We start from the raw sequence: 22,443 nt of genomic DNA, 5'->3' as shown, positions 1-22,443 counted from the left end.
AGTATGAATATATATATATATATATATATATATATATATATATATATATATATATATATATATATATATATATATATATATATATATATATATATATATATTACTTTGTTAATATACTTAATGAGGTATTTAATTATCATATTTCCAACTTAAATATATGTATATATACACACATATATATAATTAATACAAGTTATGACGTTCGTGAATCGTAGGAATAAAAGGGTGGTCAACTGCTTATATAAAATTCTTTCCGGAGGTTCAAGACTTATTAAAATTCATTGCTTATCATGTCGAAATTATTAAATCATATAAGTAGTATAATCAAGTAGTCGGAAAAATCCGGGTCATCACAGTATAACTATATGTATAAATATTAATATATAAGATAAATATATATAACCTTTGAAATAACAAATATATTACTAAATTTAAATAAGTAATATTTATAAACTAGTTTTATTATTATTACAGTTTAATTATATGTGTTAATATATATACTTGATATAGGTTCGTGAATCCAAGGCCAACCCTGCATTGTTCAGTATCGTCGTATGAATATTTTTACTACAAAATATCGTATCGTGAGTTTCATTACTCCCTTTTTAAATACTTTTGCAATATATATTTTTGGGACTGAGAATACATGCCCTTTTATAAATGTTTTACGAAATAGACACAAGTAATCAAAACTACATTATATGGTTGAATGATCGAAGCCGAAAATGCCCCTTTTGCTTGGTAGCCTAAGAATTAGTAAACCGATCTACTAATTGACGCGAATCCTAAAGATAGATCTTTTGGGCCTAACAAACCCCATCTGTTGTAGAGGATTCTTTAGTACTTCGATGTTGTTTTATCATGTCTGATGGATGTCCCGGAATGATAGGGGATATTCTTATATGCATCTTGTTAATGTCGGTTACCAAGTGTTCAATCCATATGAATGATTTTTGTCTCTATGCATGGGATGTATATTTATGAGAAATGGAAATGAAATTCTCGTGGTCTATTAAAAATATGGAAACGAATGATTATGATAAACTAATGAAGTCACCAACCTTTTGGTTAACACTTTTAAGCATGTTTATTCTCATGTATGAAAGAAATCTTTCACGGTGCCTTAGCTCATTTTAAGGATATTGCTTGAAGTCATTCATGGCATATTTCGAAAGACGTTGCATTAGAGTCATTGAGTTCATCAAGAATATTATTGAGTCATTTATAGTTGGATATATTATGAAATGATATGCATGCCATTAACTTTCGATGTAAAGAAAGTTTGTCTTTTAAAAACGAATGCAATGTTTGTAAAATGTATCATATAGAGGTCAAATACCTCACAATGTAATCATATGTTATTGTATTCGTTCTTATGGATTAGGATGGGTCTTTACATAAATCATGGTAAAGCACGTATTCTCTGCTCTTAGCTGTTGCATGCTAGCTAGCTTATTTTAATTATATTGCTTTAATATTTTAAATATAATTATAAATCAAATCAACCCAACTATTGCCTTTACATAATTTGATATTCCGAATAAAGTGGTATCTAGAATAAACTAGTTGGACTTGGTTGTTGGATTTTCCAAACAGTCGCCAATTTATTGGGACTAAAAGATCCTGCCTCTCCACACAAGGTGTACCTGGCCACTAGTCTTGGATAATAAATTATGTACAAACCTAATCTTAATTACTAAATTATCTGAATAAGCTCTGTTTCTAATTCGATCGCTCAAGGAACGATGCTAGGTCATATTTGCCCTTGCTAACCCATAGGAAGGAATAATAGATTTAGGCCCAGCATATATAAATTAAATAATCAACTTCTTCTGTTCATATCCTGAGTTGACGTTTTGCGACCTCACAACACCGCATAAATAAACCTTCCTATTCGAGCATATCATATGGTGTGAAAGCACCTGCCTTCTATGCATTCATGGTTGAGACATCATCATCAAACAGTGCTAAACATGTATCTTCAGACTTACTTACTGAATGTGGTAAATGTGCTGACTTACCTAAGAAACTTGTTCAACATTCTAACACTAAGCATATAGGATTTAAGTATTACTTTATTAGAGATTGCCATGAGAAGAAGATTATTAAGGTTAAGAGAATAGGCACTAAGGACTAAAGGGCCGACCTTTATACTAAAGCTTTTGATAAACCTAGGTTCTTACACCTATTAGAGATGAATGGGAGTTTTGATAGAGATAAGGTAATTACAGATGTCGCACTGTGAGGATAATCAAATTTATAGACTTTGCATGTAGGATGCATGACATATAGACTTATCTAATGTTTAGTTGCTTTTTATGTTTAACATCTATCTACATCCATATAACATTGTGTTAATTTACTGTTTGCATGTATGTCGGTATCTATTTTCTGTTTACGATTGTTTTAAATGCTAAAAGACAAAAATATTTTATGTTTTTAGTATTTTAGGGGGAGAAAATGTCTCAACTGGAAAATACCTAAAAAGTTGAAAATGCTTCATCAGAAAATACCTAAAAAGGTGAAACACCGTTGCAAAATGAGTTCTGTTGGTTAATGTGTGGTTGGAGATGAAGAAATTACTGTACTAAGATTTGATAATTGATTAGTAAGGACTGATTTTAACATTTTTGTGTATCTATTATGTGATGTACTGATAGATGTGACTGACGATTTCTTGGCATTAGACAATCATAATAAGAACCATAATCATCTAAGAATCAGATGTCATGGAAGATCTGTAGCATTTGAAGGTAGTCAACTAATTATCTCCGAATGTGTATCTAGTGATAAATGTTAAGGAACTCAACAGTAGAATGAGGGTACCTTCTATCATAATTGATAATCGTTAGAAAAAGGTGGTGTTGGATGTCCCTAGAAATATCCAAAAGTTTCTATCCCATTCAGTATTATAACTATGAAGGGGATGTCCAAAAGATCATTTAAGGAGTTGAGGGTTATCTGTCTGATTGGTGCATACCACGTTGCCACGGGTTCTAAACTTTATAATCGAAACTAAACTCACAAATCATAGAAAATTAGTTTATGTCGAAATAAGTGTCCCTTCTCGCTTAAAGTCGAAAAGTGTGATTCTTAATTGCGGACCGTTCAATTGTCTAAGGGAGAACACCTTTGAAGGATTTGAGCACACATAACAAAGCATGAGTACAACAAAGACATGATGGAAGTCCCATTCATGATGCAGTTCAAAATCAATAAATCAAAAGACAAAGATATGCTGAAAAATTCATGTACCTCTAGAAAATCAAAGTCAAAATGTTGGTGTATCGTAGATGGCAAAGTCCTGAAGTTTAAAGTATGAAATATGCTGATTCATGGAGTGCTCATATAGAACTCAAATCATTTTTAGTGTGACGCTCCCGTGTTGGCTTGAATTGTTAAACACGACGTTCACATCGAACTATTAGGATTTTTGTTGTCTGTAATTTAAATTTATACTCATTAAGGCTATAAGTTAGGAAGATACTTGCTCAGATATACTCTAAAAATGCATATCACTGAAAGTTTAACTTTCGTTTCTGTTTCCAATGATAATTTGAACAATAAGGAAGTTATAGGCCCTGAGATTCATTTCGTGTGACGATTGGTTATCAGGTATTTTTGCGCTGACTGTAGATCAATGATCGTGGTAAGTAATGCGCATATTCGGATAATCCAACATATTTCGAGATCTGCTAAGCCAACTGGATTGAAGATTGTGACACATTGGTAGAAGACAAAGGCTGACAGGGATATTCAAAACACCATGAGAACTATCCTGTTCAATTTGAACGAAGTACTTGGAAAGTAATAACAGAAAGTTACCTTAATGAATTGGCTACCTAAAACAATGCACAATCATAAGTGATGAAAAAGTCAAGGATTTATGAACTTAGCATGATCTCAAAAATCATCGCTCAATAATATTCAAGTAACTAATGACAACATGATTGTCGAAGTGTTAGGAAATAGTCTGTTCATGTTTAATGAGGATTAATATTAGTAATTGTTTGATAATGGACGTAGACTGGATTATTGGGAATGAACAGCTATGTTTAAATCAATAAGTTAGTTCTGATCTATTTTTATTCGTTAATCAAATTGCTCATAAAAAGAATGTGGATTTATGTTCAAGACGTACTTATATATTCATTTTATGTTCTGCATATTGCATTGATAATTGAAAACTACAAAAAGATTTTGGTTTTTGCATGCTTTGAATCTCATAATAGAACGTCTTTTATTGCATATATTTTAGTTGCATGACATTATATATTTCATAAAATTCAAAAAGCTTTTATGATCTATTTCTTTTTCGGGTTATCCTTCGCAAGTGCAATGACATCTAGAATGCCTTAGATTGACTCAAAAGAGATTGCGTATATGTATGTTCACCTAATCCATGTGCAATGACATCTAGAATGCCTTAGATTGACTCGGAGTTAGAAGAATGTTTGATGTTAAGATAACAATCATAGATACCATAGAATGGCTTTACACTTGAGGATATACATTTTCGAACCAAAGTTCATAATTTGGAATATATGATTTGGTCAAATATTGGGATTGTATAAGTGTAGATGTTCATTATTTGGTATATTGTAATGATTAGTTGATTTCTGACTCACATTGAAGTTGGTAGAATGCCTTAAGTTTAATCAAATGAGTCAAAACCTTAAGCTTGAAAAGTGTTAAGCTTTTAAGGTTACTCACACGCTTGAGAGGTGATCCGTACGAGTGACATATGCGGTTGGAGTGAAACGTATGGTTGGATGTACTTAATGATTGGTTGATAAGTTTATGGCTAACCGTACGTGAGACATGTGAGTCGTACAGTTGGAGTGTGAAACGTGTGGATATTTGTACGATTGATCGCTCACTCACACGACTGAGTCCGAGACTACATATAGGGAGGTGATGAATGAAGTTATTACGTTTCCCTCCACACATACAAATTCTCTCAGATTTTCAATTGTATCCATTTTGGTTTTCCACCGAAGGATTTGTTCTACATCAATCACCGACCACATCGCTACTAATTAGGTAAGATTTCATCAAAGATTTAGGGTTTAATTCATGAATTTTGTATATCAAAACCCTATTATGCTTTTTGACTAATTTTGTGCAATATAGGAGTGTTGATCTTGATATCACTAGTTTTTATGTGTAATATATCTTGCTTAATACTATATTGACTGAAATCTATTTCCATAACATGCTAAAATTGGATATCGAATTTTTGAAAATGTTGTTCATTAGACATACACGAGAGACATCACTCGTACGTATGAGACTCTGACTCGCACAAGTCACTGCACGGTTGAGGCTCAACCGTATGAAAATTGTGATCACTCGTATGATTTGAATGTCACATGTATATGAGACTCAATCGGATACTTTAGTTGACTCGTATCCTGAACCGTACGAAGATCACCACACGATTGACCCTCACTCGCATAATTTTTAACTCATCCGTGTAAGATGTCTGAGGCGTATAATTTTGCTCAAAAGTGTCACAGTGATATGAGTGACATGTGAACCGCATGTCTGACCCTCTCATTCGTATGGCTAATGATGTTACTCATACGGTTTATGTTGTTTTGTTTGACATACACTTTTATGCAACTGATTTGAGCTGATTTTACGATCTTATCCTCGATTTATAATAATTGCCTGTTGCAGTTCCATTTTAAAATGACAGAAGGTTCAATTCATGATGATGATCGTATCCAGAACCATCCTGAGGATTAGGAAGAGCAAGTACCTGAACAACTTGTTATGCCACCTGTTATACAGCAGAACATAGCTACTTCATTAGCTGTGCTGGAAATGGGAAAGCAGAACAATCAAGTCACTCTATATGATATCGAACTAGATAAAGGAAATAACTTTAAAGAAATTATTGAATTTCTTAAGAGATCAAGGATCCATACAGCCACCTCAACACCATGCACTGCCTTTTACAGTCATCAAAGAGAATTCTGAAAGAATGAGAGATTAAATACCTCGAGTACTGAAGCAAAGCTTGTTAGCTCAGTTCAGGGAAATGAAATTATGGTGTCAAAGACCATGATTAGAAGAATTCTTGGATTTAATGATGAGAACTGTTCACTGCTAACGTTTAATCGTGATAGTACATGGATGTTGCAAGAGATGTGGCTACTCGGGCGAACTAGTTGTGAAGTCTGGACTTATGAAGACGTTGCTTCCACCTCAATATTGATACTTGGCTCACGTTTTGAATCACTGTCTGGGAGGTAGAAAAGATGGCTTCGACACATTGAATGAGAAAACTCAAAGTACTTTTGTTGCACTGGTCCTCAAGGCACCTTACGATTTTTCTGGCTTTGTTTTTCAATATTTCAAGGCGAACCACTTCAGTCTAACCCAAATGTATCTCATCTATGCGAGATTTCTTCAGTTGATTATTAATGATGCTGCTCCAAGACTACCAAAGTAAGATTTTGATGTGATTCCACTAGATGCTATGACTAATGTTACTTTCAAGAGAATGGAGCAGACGGGGAACAATGAGTATAAACCTGACTTTTCTCAAAAGCTGGTCTATCACCTAGCAAAACCAAAGTATAAGTGTCAACCAGGAAATGATTAAAGGAATGAAGACTCTGATTCAGATTATGATGTTTCAAATGATGAAGAAGAAGAAGTTGAGAACCAAGGCAACATAAATGAATATGTTAAGGGTAATCGTCGAGAGGAGGATGATGGGGAAACAGAAGAGGATACCAACTTGATCCAACGAAAAAGAAAAGGCAAGGAGCCAATGGTTTTAGAATAACCTCAAAAGAAAGAAAAGAGAACCAAGAAAAGAAATGATTCACCTAAAAAATCTACTCAAAGAGGTTTAAGATAACCGGCTCAAAACAAACCATCTGGTTTTAGGCAACAAGCTTAATCTGCTGTTGTAGCTTCACAAGTTTCTATCAAAGAATTCAAAGATGCATAAAGCTTATTGATGATGACAGTTACCAAAATGAACAACATTGATAATTGTGCCTTTGAATAAAAGAAAGGTAGTGATTATCATATTGAAACATTGGAAAATTAAAATAAGAAGCTATGGAAAACTGTGAAGTCCCAGAAAAAGAAAATCAAAGAAATGGGAAAGCAACTTTTTATTGTTGAGGAAAAGCATGAGAAATAGTTGAAGGTTCTGAAAGATAAAGTCAAGCAGCTGACATCAAGAAAATTTAAGATGATAACTGAAGGGAATGATCCAGAGGTTTCAGATCTAAAAGGAAGTGGAGGTGATGCGGATGAATTTGCTGATGATGAGACTGAAGATGAGGATGCTACCCTTGATAGGTCAGATCATAATGAGATTAGAAGATGTGATGAGTTAGAGTGAAACTTGGTAAGTGAAGAACAGTTTTGGTATTAGAGAGAATCGGTAAACGGCTTCTTAAACTCGGTTACAATGCAATGGCTATGTAATTAGGACTATTTAGGTTTCTCATATAGTCCTCTTCTAAGTAACCATCATTTAGGCATGTTTCACATTAACACTATACATACTTCGGGGTCCTAACAATCTCCCCCTTAGTGTTAAATGTGAAAATTACAATGTAATCCTATCAGAATTGTCTAAAGGAACTTTGTTCCTCTAAAATGAACTTTGGATTTGAATCCTCTGAGACTTTCATATCTTCTTATGTTCACTCTTGTTTTGAGATGACTCTTCAATCTTGTGAGAATGTACTTGACAATCTCATTATCTTCTGATGAATAGTATTTATTGATAAGTCTTCATCTTAAGTATTTGAAAGCGTACATCAACGTTCCGTCTGAGTATCTTCTAAAGTCTGAAACTCTGATGAAGACCTTTGTATAGTGAGAATTGACAAACACAAACCCATATGGACAATCACTTACTTCAAGTAAGAACATATATCTTAGCTCTTCAATCACCTGATTTGGCAGTTTGACTCTGAGCTTTTTGTGTCCAGATTCCAACCCTATCTGAAAGTCGTGAACAGACATCCATCTCATTGAGTCAAGACTAAATCTGTAGACTGCTTTCATTCCAGTAGCATGATAAATTATCGTAGATTCATTCAGGTCTATCAAGTAATTGTAGATGAAGATAATGTCGTCCATCTTTAATCTTTCAAAATCCGCCTCTGAGAACTGATATTCCTTATCATCCATTCTTGTTACATAGAAAAGTGGCATCTTCACTCCATCCATGTTGATCATCAAGATTTTTTTTATTCTTTTGATTTCTGAATTCCGCTGTTCTTGAAGTTTCTCTTCATTCTTCAATTTGAATTTGTTGCAAACACTCAGATAAGCTTTGAGGTATTTTGGTTTCTTATGATATTTCCATGCACCAAGAACACTCATTGAGGCTACAAGGATGAGATCAGAATCTCCATAAATCTTGTAAGCTTGTTGTTCAATGAATGGTGAACGAAGAATCAGCTTCTCCTCATCCTCATCAAGTTGATAATCAGCATCACGTTCAAGGACAATTTCTGTAGTTTGAAATGAAACATAAGATCAGGAGGAGTCGTAGTATCCTCTTCGCCATTTGAGAAAATCTCCTTCTCAAAATGTATCCCAAATTCATTAGTTGGAGATGTCATGTTGACGAATTGATGTTCATTAAACTCATTAGCAACACTAGACCCCCTCAAAATATATTCAATGTTATCAATGTTTCGATTGTCCTCTGGATCTGACTTATCCTCTGTTTGTGCAATCATATCCATTACCATCAAAGTCCATGAGTCACCCTCTCTCTTAACTACCGATTCATCTAGAAAACTTTCACATTGAATCTCTTCAATTTCATCACTTTCAGAATCAGATATTTCAACTACATCGTGATCCCAATGTTAACTTGACGAACCAGCTTCATACGTTGATCGTTGAAAACCACTGAACCCATAACCATGTCTATTATCCCCCTCATGAAGATTATTGAGATCGAAATCATCATGTTCAGGCATATGAATTGGTCCAGGTGACTTACGTGGAGATAGAAGATATACTACTCTTGCTTTTTCAAGATAAATCATCATAGTATAGCGAACTTCATCAAGATCAGTCCGTTTAGCAAATTCAGTAATATAAAGCTCCTCCACCTCATTGTCAGCAGAGAGATATTTGAATCCATATCTGTTTGAAATCCGAGAAGGTGACCCAGTTGGTGAAACAATGGTGTAACCATGAACAGCATCAGCAGCAACTGTTGAAGGTGATGTTGGTGAAAGTGTTTGAGTTTCCATGAGGGCAGGTAAGGATAAACGTGCGATATTATTCTTATATATAGGGTTGTACATACTACTAATCAGATTTGTGATATCCCCTTCTGATGGAGGTTGGGCAACAACCGGAGTTGTCTCTGGCTATGATTCTTTCGAATCACCAGCCTCCATGACTTTAGTCTCATGGAAATCTGACAGAGTAGCAGAACTACCCATCGGTTTAGCTCTAGCAGAGATATTGCTATCTTCGACTCTTGAAGTCATTAATTTACCACGAGGTGGCACATCTCTTTCAGTTAAAGACTCATACCCCAGACCATGAGATTCAGAATCCGAAAGAGAAGTGGTTTGAACCAATGTATCAATTTCTTGAACTAAAGGAATAGTCTGTTGGAAGTCTGATAAATATCAAGAAGGATTGTCATGTTGATTCATTTCCATGGGACGCGACAGATCTCCCTCATCAAGATAAGACTGACCTCCAGGCCCTGTTGTACGTTGAGGCAATACGACATTACGAGCATGAAGTATATCAAGAGGACTTCTAACTGATATGCAGGGTGCCTGTTCAAGATTTTTTGGCTCCCCTTCGGCCGTTCTGAACTTCAATGATTGAGTTTCCTCAATCGATTGAGTCCATGCAGACTTTACTGCAGAGGAAGACTTTACTTCCTTAGATACCGAAGCATCTTGCTGGGTAGGATTTATTGTTAAGTCCTGATTAGGTTGGATGGGCTGATTGGTATTTTTACCATCCATGCTTTCAGCTCTATTGTCTACCGAAGCTTGCGCTTCATTTAGTGTAGGGCTTACTTTTAATATTGGATGTGATATGAATATGGGAGAAGGTGACCTAACAGGTTCTAGGTCATGGTCCGTATCATTAATGGTTGGAGTAACTGTTAGGCGTACGATAGGAGTCGTAGTCCGAGATCTAGTTATGCGTTGAGTTGGCAGAGTCTGAATCATCTCATTTGGGATATAATGTGTCCTCTTCTTTGGTAAATCGGGAGATGATTTAGTTTCTGATGAATCGGTGTCACTGCTATCCACAGGTGTTGTGGAAAGGGTTGGTTCAATCCTAGGTGAACTAGGTTCCCTGATCCTCACGGGTTGAGCTTTTTGAGCTACCCTAGGGCGTTTGAGGTTTATCCTTAGTGGAGGATTAGCTGGCCCGGGTGATTGTACTATAGGTTCCTCTACGACCTCAGGGGCTGGAACCGCGGCTGGTTCAACTTGTACTTGTTGTACCGGATTCGTAAGAGGTATACCTACCGCCTAAAAATAAAAACGTATTCTAGCATCTTGGGGTTCAGCTAGCCTCACCAGCCAATTTGGGATTGGTGCAGTGAATTGATTGTCTGAAATCACCGGGTATTCGTTTTTACCTCCCCAAATCTAACCATCTGTAATCCATGTGTACATGGTACAAAATATTTATATTTCTGGAAGCATTTATAGCATCATGGAAAAAATACTGAAAAACCTTTCACAAGGAATGTAAGAACTCCTTGTTTTATCCACTTGAGCTTGAACCAGATCCCACAAGAGTTCTGCATAATCTGGGTTTTTCACTCTTGTGAATGAGTAGAAAAGCTTGAGCATTGGCTCTGTCAGGCTGTCTGATCCACTCCTTGTCATCAGCAAACATCTATTGATGATCGAGAAGATCAGATACCACTGGGAGTGCAAGTACTTCTTTTGAAACCTTTAGCCAGTGGAACATTATTAGCTCCACTATAACCAAGCTGAAATATTGAGCTCATCATCTGCTGAGTAGACGGAAAGCAGGAGCATTCTATACAAGAGGAAGCTGAAAGATCCTCCTGAGATCAGCTTTTGTAAATCTCCTCAATCCATGTACCCCTCTCAGACCGAATTCACATCTAGCTGGTTCTCCCTGTGGATTAGCAGTTGTAGGTTGTGTAGCCTCAACAAACTTGATAGTTCTGTACAAAAGTTCTAAGTCTGTGACTGGCACACTAACAGTTGAGCTTAGTGCAGGCCATAAAGTATGCCTCTCCAGAATTGCAATATAGTAGTTACATGGAATGTTGGTTTCAGAATTGATAAAGTGATTGTTCGCCATTTAGCTGTATAAATAAGAAACAGAAGACCACAAGATGTTATCATAAAGCACGTATCTCTATCCTTATTTCCTTTAAAATCCTTTGTATTTTTTCAGATTTTAAGATTTTTATGGATTTTCTAAGCTATAAAAACCTTTTATTCCAATTATGTTCAAACATTTGACTAACATGATATTAAAATAAGGTTCAACACATAACAAAATCATCATGCGTAATCAAATATGTAATATAGAGAATCAAAACAACACTTAGTCAATTTTTCAAAACACGTCAAGAAGATTCGGTATTCATGATAAGTTTCAGATTCGGTAACCAAATTTGCTTGTTTTTTCATTTCAATAATCTAGAATAAGCATGTAAGTTTTTCCAATTCAAAATCAAACTATTTAAAAATACCAAACACCAGACTTGGTATCAAGCCAAGAATAGATTCGGTAACTTCAAAATTCACATATAATCACTTAAAAATGCATATTCAGTCCCATAACATTCAAACTCATAACCAGGATCAATTAACAACTCAAATGAATCAGAAAAGCATGTTAGTTGTTTAAACAGACTCGGTACTGTAGCACGAACACATTCGGTATATACAGAATCCATCAAACCATCAATTAATCATGCAATCAGACTCGGTCAATTTATAGATCAATCAATTTAACAAAGATTAGACAAGATTTCATGTCAATCAACCAAATTAATTGATTTTAATCAAGGATATAACTTTTCAGACTCAGATTCGGTATAATCAACATCATTCCAAAATTAAATGTCAAAATCTTGTTGTGTTTGATCTTTTCTGGTTTATAATCATTCATTTATCTTAGATCTATAACATGTGTATCTTAAACTTCATTAAAACAAAGAAATACCAAAGATTTAAAGAAAGAGAAGGACTGACTCGGTAGATTAAGCAGATTCGGTAAGGTTTAATCAGACCCGGTAAGCAATTAACACAATGTGAGAGAAAGTTTGACTTTGACCCTCCTATTTATAGATACCGAAGATATGTAATACGAATGGGCCTTACCGAATGGGCCTATTTTATCGAATGCAGTCCATTTTTCAATTTAATCAATTTAACTTCAAATTTCAACAAACCTTTATCAAAAATTGTACAAGTTTATCATTTTTTCAATCAAAAACATTTCTAAGACATTCTTGAAAGTTTTGAACTTACCGAATCTGCACTGTTGGTTGTCAGATTCGGTATAATACTAAAAATAACATTTATTCAGTAAAATTCAATTCTTTTTGGATTTTATCTTTTCCAATTTTTAAGAATTTTCTAAAATCAAGATTTGTACTTAGAAAAATTTAAAATATGTACAAAGTACAAATCTTCAATGATACCAATTTTAAAAGGGGTTGCATACTGAGATATATACAAGCCATAGTGAATATTTTCAATTTTAAAACATGAGTTTTTATGAATTCACTATTTGAAAATCAATTTTCTCTTTAATTTTCTCCCTTTTTCCCCCTCAAAATGTGATATACAATGAAATGAATCAGCATTTTGATCTTCCCATGAAAATTTTTAATAACTCCTCCTTGAAAAATGAATTCAATCAGTTACCTCCCCCTTTCGTAACTTATTGAAAAATAAACCCAGGAAGTTATCAGAAATTTAAAGGCTCCCCCTTGAAAGATAATATCTAAAGCATATACTCCCTTGAAAAGTACTACTCCCCCTAAACACAAGATCCTAAGTATAAGTCTCAATTGAGCTAAGGAATGTTAAGCACTATATTCTAAAATGCCAATTTCTTTTATCAAGAACTTCAGTCTAAGTTCATCTAAGGGTTTAGTGAACATGTCAGCTAATTGCACTTTGGTAGGCATAAAGTATAACTCTACATCTCCTTTTTCAACATGGTCCTTAATGAAATGATAACGAATATCAATGTGTTTAGTCTTAGAATGCTGGACCAGGTTGCTAGTAATGGCAATAACACTTTGTGAATCACAGTATATTGGGGTCTTAGTGATCTTAAAGCCATAATCTAGGAGTTGAGTTTGCATCCACAAAACTTGTGAACAACAATGAGCCGCAGCAATATACTCAGACTCAGCAGTTGATAAAGAAACACAGTTTTGTTTCTTAGATGACCAACCAACTAACATATTCCCCAACATCTGAATTTATCCAAATGTGCTTTTTCTATCAACATGGCAACCACCATGATCCGCATCAGTCTAAGCAGTGAGATTGAAATCAGATCCATGTGTGTAACAACCCGACTTTTTCTGTTTACTATCGTTACTTGTCCGTTAAGTATTTAACGGTGTTCACTTAGACTTTGTGTGTTTAACAGCATTAAATGCATACTTGATTGCAGTGGATTACTTGAATTAATATGTTATATTAATTGATACTGCTAAAAATGAACATATATTTTATAGCATTATCCTTCAAGAAAGACAAGCTTTTAGTTGCAATTGTTCTATTTACAAGTAATATTCGTTTAAATATTAAAAGGTGAAGACAAAAGACAGATTCGACGATTTGAAGACGCAAATGACCAAAAAGCTCAAATGTACAAGATACAATCCAAATGGTTCAATTTATTGACGAGAAACGTCTAAAAATTACCAGAGTACAAGCCGCGAAACGCAAAGTACAAGATTTCAAAGCGTACGAAAGGACGTTCGAAAATCCGGAACCGAGACATTAACCGAGCATCAACGTGTGAGTCAACAGACCTGAAATTACAAGTCTACTATGCACATGAATATAATATAATATATATAATTATATAAAATTATATATATTATATTATATAATATATTATTCGCAAGCAGCCCACATTTTAAATGATAAGTGACCAGGAAATGACTGCCATGCGATCGCATGGCCGACATGAGTAATTCTCATGCGATCGCATGGGCATAAAGTTCGGGCCAGGTCCTATAAATAGCCAGCGAATTCGACGAAGTAATACACACAATATCATCATCAATATCATCTGCACTCTCTCTCAATTATATATATTTATATTTTATAATTATAATTTTAATATTAAGTTAATAATAATAAGGTTATTATAGCGAATGTTTTAAGGTTTGTAAGTCGAAATTCTGTCCGTGTAACAATACGCGATAAATACTCATTTTAAGTTATGTTCAACCTTTTTAAATTAATGTCTCATAGCTAAGTTATTATTATGCTTATTTAAGCCGAAGTAATCGTGATGTTGGACTAAATATTCAAGATGGGGTTATTGGGCTTTGGACCATAATTGTTGTTTGAACAAAAGACTGACACTTGTGGAAATTGGACTATAGTCTATTAATGGGCTTTATATTAACTAAATGATATCTCGTTAATTTAATATAAAGATTTATAATTTGACGTATTTATATATAACCACATACGCTTGACTGGGTACGGTGGGCGGGATATTTATAAATACTAATAATTGTTCATTTGACCAGAAACGGGGATGGATTAATAGTCAATGGACTCATTAAAACAGGGGTGAATTACATTTAAGGGTAATTGGTGTAATTGTTAACAAAGTATGAAAACCTTGGATTACACGCAGTCGATAACCCGGTGTAATTATTAATAAAGTATTAAGACCTTGTTATAGTTTAAGTCCCCAATTAGTTGGAATATTTAACTTCGGGTATAAGGTTAATTTGGCGAAGACTCTCGCACTTTATAATTATGACCGATGGACTATTATGGACAAAACCAGATGGACATATCAAATAATCCAGGACAAAGGACAATTAACCCTTGGTAATAAATTAAAATGAACACGTCAAACATCATGATTACGGAAGTTTAAATAAGCATAATTCTTTTATTTTATATCTCATAGTATTTTTATGTACCGTCAATTTAAATTATCGCACTTTTAATTATCGTACTTTTATTTTATCGCACTTTTATTTATCGTCATTTACTTTACGCTTTAAATTAAGTTATATTTATTTTTAATATTTTGCATTAGGACATAAAATTGACAAACCGGTCATTAAACGGTAAAATCCCCATTTTATAATAATAATAATACTACTTATATATATATATATATATATATATATATATATATATATATATATATATATATATATATATATATATATATATATATATATATACACACATATATATATTTATACAAATATAATTGTTTAAAAATATAGTGTACGCAATAAGTGAATCCCTGTGGAACTAACCGGATTTACTAAAAACTACAATGCTCTACGATTAGGTACACTGCCTATAAGTGTTGTAGCAAGGTTTAGATATATCCATTCTATAAATAAATAAATAACTTGTGTAAAATTGTATCATATTTAATAGTATTTCGTAATAAAAAATATAAGTATTTCGTACCCCCTCCGCTTTAACATCAAGTATTTTTGGCGCCGCTACCGGGGAACCCGAAAGCGAAACGCTATATTATAAAAAAAAAAAATTTTTTTAAGCTATTTATGTAAAAATATTTTTATATAAGTTTTAATTATTAAAAACAAAACAAAAAAAAATTATATTTCTATATTTTTAAGTGTTTAAATAAAAAGAAAATATATTTTATATAACTTATATAAAGTATAAAAGTATTTTTTTCAGTTCTTAAAATTATAATTTTAAATATCACTTATATACAGTGTTGTAAAAGTCGGCCGACTTGGCCGACGCGTCGGCCGATGCGTCATTTTTTTGGGTTCTTCGTCCCGTTTTTTTTTAAAACGACTCAAAAGACGGTCAAAGCTAAGAGTTCGGTCAAAGACGGTCAAAGTTGGTCAAAAACGGTCAAAATCATTCAAATTTTCGTCAAGATGTGATATGTTTTATAATTAGGGTTTGTTTTCATTTTTTGAGCCGCTCTTTTCTCTGTGTCGTTACTGATTATGTACTCGGTAATATTAATTAAGTTTGAAGTTTGATTGTATTTAAATTCAAGTTCTTATTTAAGAGATTTATGGTACAGAATCAACTATTTTATACATATATAAATATATATTTAAGACTTAATCAATAAAGTCAACGTTGGTCAACGACCGACGCGTCCACAATGCGTCCCCGACTCGACCGACGCGTCCTTTTTAGGTCTCGACCGATGCGTCCCCGACTCGCGACTTTTACAACCTTGCTTATATATTATCTTTGTAAAAATTATAAATTAAATACATATTTGAAAGAAAAAAAAAGTTGAACCTGCGTTTTTTTTGACCTGCATCATTTCTGAACCTGCAATCCATGCAATCGAATGGCTGCAGCCCTTTAATCCCATGTGACCGCATGAGGTCTTCTGACACGCCTGACCTGGTACAGCATTAATGACGGTTAGGTTTTAAATTAATTATTATTATTATTATTAAACCTAATTAGGGTTTTTAATTAATTAATATATATTTATTTCTAGTTTTAATTTATAATTTGTAATATTAAGTTTAAATATTATTGTTAAATATATAGAATAATATTTTTATAAAAATAAGTAATTTTATCATTTTTTGTTTCTTTTTATAAATTGTATATTTTAATCGTTTAATTCATAATTTGTATATTTATCGTTCGTAATTAGTTCTAAACTTAGTTTTTGCCGTAGTTATTTTATATTTCTAGATTTTTAGGCTTTGCCATAAAATCCCTTAAGTACTTTTTCTTTAAATTAAGATTTAGGTGCTTTAGAATTTTGCAACGCCGTTTTAAGATTTTAGTGCCTTTTAAGTTATTGTCGTTTTGGATATAGAATTTCTTTTAAGCTTTAATACCTTTAGAAGCAAGTTTTAATTTTTAGTTTTTAGACTTTTAAGTTTCGACGTTTTACTTTCTTATTATTATTTTTTGTCTTTTTATTTTTCGCAGTTTGTTTTTCGACTTCTTATTTTTCGACGCTCTTTTTCTTTCTCATTTCTACGCCCTAGTTTTTAGGACATAGACTTTTTATTTTAAATTTCGACAAAAAAATTATTTTAAGCAATTAAATTGATAGACATGTAAAATTTTCTGCTTCGTAGGAATAGTTGGATTTGTCAGTGGCTGAGTTGTGAATTTTCCGATTTAAAGGATCCTGGCTCCCTGCTGCATCTATTGGCTATTCGAAACATGGGCAAAAGCAGAAAAGTCTATTAATTTGATAACTTATATAATTTCTAATAAGATATTCAGTGAATGCACCGAGAGAAACGTTCACCACCTTTCATACGTTCACTACCTGTAACTAGATCAAGACATCTAGCCAATATTGTCGCCGTTGATTTTTCTTTAGAATCATCATCTAGTCGAACGAGTACTCCAATTCAAATTTCCGATAATCCATTTTTTGAACCCGACTTCACAATTGAGAACCCGAAGGATATTCAAGGACAATTCAAAGATCCTGAACCACTAATCATTCCTCCTGAACCACAAATCATTCAACCAGAGGTTGTCGAGGAAGAAACCATTAAATCAGAATCCTCTAGTGATTCAGATTCAACAAATTCAATCATGGAAAATCTGGAACCTCTAAGTATGGAAGATCGAATGAGAGCCACACGCACTGGCCAAGGTCATGCAATTACTCAATCAGACATTAATGCGCCAGATTATGAAATCAAGGGACAAATCCTACACATGGTAACTAATCAATGCCAATTTAGTGGTACACCAAAAGAACATCCAAACGAACATCTTCGAACCTTTAATAGGATCTGTACTCTATTTAAAATCAGAGAAGTTGAGGATGAACAGATCTATCTCATGTTATTTCCCTAGACTTTAAAGGGAGAAGCCAAAGATTGGTTAGAATCGTTACCCGAAGGAGCGATTGATACATGGGATGTGTTAGTTGAGAAATTTCTTAAAAGATTCTTTCCGGCATCTAAAGCCGTGAAACTTCAAGGAGAAATTGTTACGTTCACGCAAAAGCCGAATGAAACATTATATGAGGTGTGGACAAGATTCGGGAAGTTGTTGAGAGGATGTCCCCAACACGGTTTAGACACTTATCAAATAGTACAAATATTCTACCAAGGTGTCTACGTTGCTACACGAAAAGACATCGACACAGCAGCTAGTGGTTCCATTATGAAGAAAACCGCAACTGAAGCTCACAAAATTATTGATAACACAGCCTCCCACTTACATGAGTGGCATCAAGAAAAAGATATTTTTCGTTCAACTAAAGCGGCTAGAGCCGATTCTTGCCATGACTTTGATTACACTTCTGCAAAGTTAGATGCTTTCGAGAGACGAATGGAAAAGATGACTAAAGATATTCACGCAATACGAATTAGTTGTGAGCACTGTAGAGGACCACATTTGATAAAAGATTGTCTCAGTATTGAACAAACAATGGAACAACGAGAGAATGTTTCATACATGAACCAAAAGCCTGAAAATAATTATCAGAATAATTATCAACCACCAACACCAAACTACAATCAAAATCAGAATTATAACCGAAGTATTCCATACAATAACCAACAAGGTCCTAGCAATCAACAAGTATCTAATAATACTTACAACCAGCAAAGACCTATTTTTCCAAATAAACCACCATAAACCGTTGATAAAAAGCCAAATTTAGAAGATATGATGTCGAAGCTAGTTGAATCTCAAACGCAGTTTTTCACATCTCAGAAACAAACTAATGAACAAAATACTCAAGTATTTAGAAATCAACAAGCTTCTATACGAAATCTGGAACAATAAGTGAGCAACCTAGCAAGGTTAATCGGTGAAAGAAAACCTGAGAGTCTACCTAGCGATACAAATGCTAACCCCCGAAATGAAACAGCTAAAGCCATTACCACAAGAAGTTGTATTACATTTAAACCACCTGAAATGTCTGTAATTTCTGATGACTCTATTCCTACTACACAGGCACCACATCCTGAGCAAGAGAAGGAAACAGAACCGGTAGTTGCAAAGGTTAATGAAGATAACACAGTTAAGGCAAAGCATTATGCTAAACCATATCAACCACTACTTCCTTACCCGAGTAAAATGAGAAAAGAAAGACTTGAAGCCGAGCAATCTAAATTCTTGGATATGTTTAAACAAATAAATGTAAATCTTCCTTTTCATTGATGTGATTTTAGGAATGCCAAGATATGCTAAATTCCTGAAAGATCTAATCACAAATAGAAGAAAAATGGAAGAACTCTCGGCTGTTACAATGAATGCTAATTGTTCTGCAGTGCTGTTGAATAAGATACCAGAAAAATTATCAGATCCAGGAAGTTTCACAATTCCATGTTTTCTGGGTAGTCTTAGTTCAATAGAAGCATTGGCAGACTTAGGTGCTAGTATAAATTTAATGCCATATTCATTATACGCTAAACTAGACCTTGGAGAATTGAAACCAACACGAATAAGTATACAACTAGCTGATCGATCAATAAAATATGCTAGAGGGATAATGGAGAACATGCTAGTTAAATTTGGTACTTTAGTATTTCCAGTAGACTTTGTTATTCTGGACATGGAAGAAGATTCTCGACTTCCTCTTATATTAGGAAGACCATTATTAAACACGGCTAAAGCAATAATAGGCGTGTTTGGTAAGAAACTGACCCTAAGTATAGAGGACGAGAGTGTTACTTTTTCTGTTGATAGAGCCATGCAACAACCACAATCTGCAAACGATACATGTTATTATATTCAAACTATAGATTCAGAAGCAGAACTGTTACAAGAATTTCCAGAATTACAAGGAACAGGAGAATGTTCTTTAGGAGAAGGAACTGAACCAATTGATGAAGCTGAAATGTTAGCTACACTCATGGCTAATGAATACGAACCAACAATAGAAGAACTTCAAGTACTGAAAGAGGAAGACAGATATTGATACAATCGATAGAAGAACCACCGATATTAGACTTAAAGCCACTTCCAAACCATTTGGAATATGCTTATTTACATGGTGAATCTGAATTACCTGTAATAATCTCGTCTTCTCTTACGAAAAATGAAAAATCTCAACTCATTTCTTTGCTAAAAGGTAATAAACCAGCTATTGCATGGAAGATTCATGACATTAACGGTATAAGTCATTCGTATTGTACACATAAAATCCTTATGGAAGAAGGTCATAAAACATATGTGCAACGCCAATGAAGACTAAATCCAAATATGCAAGATGTTGTTAAGAAAGAAATTATTAAACTGCTCGATGTAGGTTTAATTTATCCAATCTCTGATAGTCCATGGGTAAGCCCAGTTCAATGCGTGCCCAAGAAGGGTGGCATTACTGTCATCACAAATGAAAAAGATGAGCTTATTCCTACTAGGACTGTAACGAGATGGCGTGTTTGTATTGATTATAAAAAATTAAATGACGCCACCAGAAAAGATCACTTTTCCTTACCTTTCATTGATCAAATGTTGGAAAGGTTAGCTGGGAACAGTTACTATTATTTTTTTGACGGTTTCTTCGGTTACTTTCAAATTCCAATCGCACCCGAGGACCAAGATAAAACCACCTTCACGTGCCCTTATTGTACTTTTGCTTACAAACGCATGCCATTTGGACTTTGCAACACCCCTACAACTTTTCAAAGGTGCATGATGGCGATTTTTCATGACATGATAGAAGAATGCATGGAAGTTTTATGGATGACTTTTCAGTCTTCGGTGATACTTTTGAAACATGTCTAATTAATCTTGAACGAATGCTTATTAGATGCAAGAAATCAAATCTAGTTCTTAATTGGGAGAAATGTCATTTCATGGTTAAAGAAGGCATCGTTCTTGGTCATAAAATTTCAAGAGAAGGAATTGAAGTGGATAGAGCTAAAGTAGATGTAATTGCTAAACTTCCACATCCCACCAATGTTAGAGGAGTTAGGAGTTTTCTAGGGCATGCCGATTTTTATCGACGTTTCATAAATTTTTTTTCTAAAATTGCCACTCCTATGAACAAACTCCTTGAAAAAGATGCTCCATTCATCTTTTCGGATGAATGCATCAAATCTTTTAATATTCTTAAAGAAAAACTCACTAATGCGCCGATCATGATAACTCCAAATTGGAATCTACTATTTGAACTCATGTGCGATGCAAGTGATTTTGCAATGGGAGCCGTTTTAGGTCAAAGAATTGAAAAACAATTTCAACCTATTTATTACGCTAGTAAGACGTTACAAGGAGTATAAACGAATTATATAACTACTGAAAAATAACTCCTTGCTATTGTCTTTGCTTTTGACAAATTTCATTCATATCTCGTTCTAGCTAAAAACGGTTGTCTATACTGATCATTCTGCTCTTAGATACCTATTTTCAAAACAAGATGCCAAACCACGATTAATCCGTTGGATCTTACTCTTACAAGAATTCAATATTGAAATCCGAGACAAAAAGGGAGCAGAAAATCTCACCGCTGATCATCTTTCTCGCCTTGAAAATCCTGAATTAGAAGTTCTAAATGAATCGACCATACAAGTCAACTTTCTTGATGAATATCTATTGAAGATCGATTATAATGAAATTCCATGGTTTGCAGACTTTGCAAACTACTTAGTATGTGGATTCCTTGAAAAAGGGATGTCGTACCAAAAACGAAAAAAATTCTTTAGTGATATAAAACACTATTTTTGGGAAGATCCACATCTGTTTAAAAGTTGTCCCGATAGAATAATACGCCGATGCGTATTCGGGAATGAAGCTAGCGAAATCTTAAACCATTGTCACACAGGACCAATAGGAGGGCATTATGGGCCTCAACTTACCGCAAGAAAAGTCTACGACGCTGGATTCTGTAACGACCCTGGTTTTTCCAACTTATACTTATTAATATTTATTATTAATACTTTTGTTTTAATAAATGTATTGTATTACATTTACTTGTTACCGTGATTGACTTTACATGTCCCGACTTGTCTTTGTGACACACGTACTTTTCGCGAATAATATTTTCGAATATTATTTACATTCATGATTAATTATTATTAGTCATTTTTAATTAACTAAGGTTACTAGTTAATTACTTGGGCTTTATTTGATTAATTGTTACATATTTGGACTTGGGCCTTTTATTAATGAGCATGGACTTGGAAGCCTACCCTACTCTCTTAATGGACTTATTAGCCCATCTTTTATGCAAGTATTACATTAGAATAAAACTAGATTAGTTAGTTCATGAGGAATCTTGTTACTTGCATATTTACACATT

This window comes from Rutidosis leptorrhynchoides, chromosome 6 (assembly GCF_046630445.1).
Source record: "Rutidosis leptorrhynchoides isolate AG116_Rl617_1_P2 chromosome 6, CSIRO_AGI_Rlap_v1, whole genome shotgun sequence".
Lineage (NCBI taxonomy): Eukaryota > Viridiplantae > Streptophyta > Magnoliopsida > Asterales > Asteraceae > Rutidosis > Rutidosis leptorrhynchoides.
Note: the sequence above shows the minus strand (reverse complement) of the source record.